We start from the raw sequence: 4,931 nt of genomic DNA on the forward strand, positions 1-4,931 counted from the left end.
CCTTAGTATACCTTGATACTGGTAATGACAAGCATGCCTTTTTTTTTTAACTAAAAATAAAAGTGTCAAATGTATTTGAAACAAGCATAGTGATTAATGAAAATTACAATATGCAATCGCTCATATTTAATTTAATGTTTGGATGTCGCAGCAGCTAAAATATTGATATTAGCAATTAGTCGTTTATTTATATACTCAGAAACCTATTTGACAGGTTTCATTTACCATCAGAATCTAGGGCTGGACGATACGGCTTAATACTTACAATATAGGCATTTCATATGAGTAATATTTGTTTTTGCTTCAACTAACTGAAATACTGCAAAACTCATGCCATGACTTTTCCCATCCATATCATTGTTTTCTATTTTTAAGCATCTATGAGGCATGATGTGGAAATTAGTCAACAGGTTGTTGTTAGGCAACCAAAGAGTAAGTGAGTTAGTAGATGGTACTCACCTTCCTTATATTAACTCTATGTGAGAGTTTGAGCAGCTAAAGCCTTTCGTCTGCCTACATTTCCTAGAATGCTGTTTGGTTCTGGATTGAAGTTCAGTGAATATTCTATCAGATACAGAATATATCTGAACATCACAATATTTTGACTTTTTTTTTTTTTTTTTCCCGCCCATCAAAACCACTCATTTCATCAACATTCACAATCTCTTATTTTCTTCAGCCAAACACAGACAGACTTCAAATCAGTTCTCCGCCTTCACTCAGGAACTCTGTCATTACACCGTCATACAAGAACCACTACAACCAAATAAGCGCACAGTGACTCTAGTGTACTATAAGAGAGGGAGTATAACACAGACTGAAAGTCACTGCTGCTTAAGCTTGACCCTGTAAAGAAGCGAGAAGAAGACGGGAGGCTGTTTTTCACTGAGAGAATCAGTGAAAAACAAGGAGAGCGTCCATGTGAAATGCCGGCTCCCTGACCTCAGTGGAAAAAGGACATTCAGTCTTCTGTGTGTAGCTTTTGGAGCTGAACCAAACAGCGTTTCCTTCCTTCCTACGCTCAAATTCCCTGTACTCATTTATGAAGGCAAATCTTCGGAAGCAACAGGAAACGCAAAAAAACCTCACAAAAGTAATAGACAATTTATTTTATAATCTAGGCAGCACAAACTTGGTATGGTACGGTGACTGGTTGAAACAAAACAGAAAAACAACAAAAAAGAAGAAAGAAGGAATAAGGCAGATTGGACTAGGTTGAATATTACTGTACAGTAAGTAGGGAGTGTATTTTTATGTAGTGACTAATACTGTGACTTTATTTGCAGGGGCAGGTACTAAGAAAAGACAACCTGATACCTCTTGTACAAACATGTTCTGTCTCAAAAAAAATAAAAAATATATATATTTTTTTTCAATTATCACTAAAATAAATATGTGATCTGTAATAGAAAGTGATACAACACCCCAGAGGGTACTTAACTGTTCACTGTATAAGAAGCATTTTAAGATGGTTGCAGCTGGTAAAGTGTATATTTAAATGACCAGAAACATTTCTTAATTAAATTGGGTTTATCTAAAAATGAAACGAAAAGAAAACTACAAAAATTGACAAGCTTAGGGGCAAAATAATTGATCATTTATTTTAGGTTAAAAAAAAAAGTTAGAGTCCTATGGATTCTATTTTATTTTTTTATGTTCATTTATATAAAGTCTTCTCTCAATATTTTACAATTTAAATTCCATTTTATGAGGTAACTGTATTTGTTTTGGACAAATTATACTAAGCCTAAATAGCTGTTTACATTCAGTCCAGACATATTCCCAGACACTAACTCTTTTAATGACGTAACATGTATTTAGGCACTATATGCTAAGCCAATTAACAATTTAAAATATGGGAAATGTTAATTTTAGACAGTCCAACAGTTTTCTTCATTTTTCAGAAAAGAGATAAAACCCAAACAGAATACTGTATCCAATTTCAGTCCACAATTTGTTTGTAAAACTGTTGGCATGTCAATGCAGATTTTGACTGATTCTGATTTAAAAGGACATGAAAACAGTATATTTTGCAGTCTTCTAACCCTGCATGGTTAAGATGAAATCTTAAGATCTGAGTCAATGTCACGCCACGTGTGTGAGATAACTGGGTTTACTTGTGTTTTAAGTCAAAATTATAACAATATTTTGATTTCAATGCATGCAAATTCTTTTTCAATTCGTTACCTCTCCATTATTCCTCTGCTTTTGTTTTTAAACACCTCATTGATTCTGAGAATTGATAATAGTCTTCATTTTGTAACAGGGTCCACTTTGAAACGGGTTGCAACACCGTTTGGTAGTTTTTACGCAAGATGTGTTTACTGATGGGAATTTTGAGTTTCTGACCCGACAGTTCCTGGTAAGGGAAGATATTATGTTTGATAAACAGCTCAACGTAATGTGTGGACAATTTTTCAGATGATTATGTAAATGGCAAGTCTATCAGAGACGGACAAGAAGCTGAGTGCAAAAAGCTGGTGGAAAATCTTGAGTTTGAAGAAAACAAAGAAGATTATAGATTTAAAAGGAAGCAGTCTTATTTTAAACCATATTTCTATCATGAGAGAAGAAGTGGAGGAGTACAAATATCTCAGTCAGTGTTTACACGAACAGACGTAACTGGAGACTCAAAAGGCAAGTTGTCAAGAAGAAGAGACAGAGCAGACTGTATTTCTTGAGGAAGCTTAGATCCCTCAGTGTTTGCAGATTCTACATATATTCTGTAAGTGTTTTGAGGAAAATGTAATAAATTTTGCCATCATCGTTTGGGTTAACAGCATCAGAGTCAGGGATTTAAAGAGACTCAACAACCTGATACCAAAGGCTGGTTCTGTTCTAGAGACGACTATGAGACATCCGGAGAGTGTCTTCAGTAAAAGGCTTCTCCTCTACCGCTGGAATACAGACTGCTACAGGAGATCCTTCCTGTCCACAGCCAATAGCATCAACAACAACATAAAGAAACTTGGATAATATAAAGTTACATTTAATTTCCCACTGGGATCAAAAACGTATATATTTCTTTAATTATTCAACCACGCAACATTTTCATTATAACTGTGAAGAAAATTTTATATTAAAGCTGTTCTGCCCCATTCCAGTCCGTCAGTCGCCTTACAGTCGTCCCACCGAGGGGTCCCAGCAACAGATAAAAATAAATAAAAGGCTTTAAAATATTACATATCTTACTCTGTGCCCCGTTAATGTCATTATGTGAACTATTTCAATTATTAAAATTATACCATTTATAAATAAATGGGGTTTTCTTACGGCAGATAAGTGGGAAGTACATCATCCCAGGACGCTTTTACTAGCATTAGCAGCAGGAGAGCGTGACATAACCAGCGAACAAGAAAACAACAAACACCGAGTCTACATATTGAATGTAAATTACCTACTATTATAAATGTCAATTTTTAACACTCACAGACTGAGTAAAGAACCGATTTGAACTGAATTTAAAGTGACTTCAAAGGTAATCCTTCACGCAAACGAAGGCCAATGATATGTTTGGAAAACACTGCCGCTGCTAGCCAGAGCATCGGGGCCACGCCACTGACCACAAAGTCCGTACGGTTTAGCGAACCTGTTACGTTAAATTTGGTAGAAAATAAAAATTAATAACATCATAATTACCTTTGAGTTGGGAGGAAATCAGTGACAAAGCCCTTTGGAGGATATATTCAGTACTTCGAGCTTCTTATAGACGCTGTGTTTCTTCCCTCGCGATTCGCCTATTCGGTTCGACTATTCCCAATGCCTGTCCAGACAGTGGGCTGCTGGTATTTCTGGAAAACAGCGGAGCACCGGAATTATTGACGTCCACACCGGCCAATCAGCTTTGAGGAAGACGTTTTTCTGCCCTCCCCCTCTACACCGCCCACTCATAGGGAGAAGAGGCAGCACTACGTCACGATAAAAGATCGGGGGCTTTCATAGGGTGGGCTAGAAGGGATTTTAACCATAGACATAATATAAGATCTCTTATATATCTTATAGTATGTCTATGATTTTAACCTTATCGGTCATCAATTAACTTTATTTGTATAGCAGATTTCAGGAACAAGGCAGTTCAAAGATCTTCACAGGATGAAAAACAATACAAAGTCAAAAGTCACTTTACCGTCCACAAAGATTACATTTTGATGAGTGCAATTATCAAAAATCATCAATACACATCAAATATGTCAGTCAATGTTTCATTTATTATGGTTAAAAAGCAACTCTGAACAAGTGGGTTTTTAGTGCTTTCAAGAAATCAGGGTTTCAGCTGTTTTGCCGTTTTCTGGAAGTTTGTTCTAGATTTTTGGTGCATGGAAGCTGCATGCTGCTTCTCCATGTTTGGTTCTGGTTCTGTGGATGCAGAGAAGACCAGAACCAGAAGACCTAAATGGTATTTTGGTTCTTCTCAGCAATTGTGAAATTCCTTTGGGAGAACTAAAACAATGGGTGGGCAACAAAATTTTTGTCTAAGTGCCTCACCCCACAGATGAAGTGAGTGACTGAAATGCATTAATAGAATACAAAATTTATGTTTGCAGATTTGGAATACAATTTAGCAGAAAGACAAACAGAAAGTCGAGAGACAAGCCAAAGCCTTGACCTTATTGGTCAGAACTGTTCACACAAAGTTAATGGAACTGAACTCGCACGTTTCCATTTGCCTAGTGGCTCCTGATGTTGAACGTTTTCTCACATGAATAAATAGGGTTATTATATTTACAAACTTGTAATCTTCATCTGTATTTCAATACAGTATTACTGTACTGTATTGAAATATACAGTAAATTCCAAGTAAAATATAGATTTTACTTTTCAGCAAAAAAAACTGCATGACATGAATTCATAAATCACTTTATCTGCAGCCTTATAGTCAGTGGTGGGAAGTAACGAAGTACAAGTACTTCGTTACTGTACTTAAGTACAGT

This window comes from Poecilia latipinna, unplaced genomic scaffold (assembly GCF_001443285.1).
Source record: "Poecilia latipinna isolate Pla-1442-1.1 unplaced genomic scaffold, P_latipinna-1.0 Scaffold4063, whole genome shotgun sequence".
In the NCBI taxonomy this organism is placed as follows: domain Eukaryota; kingdom Metazoa; phylum Chordata; class Actinopteri; order Cyprinodontiformes; family Poeciliidae; genus Poecilia; species Poecilia latipinna.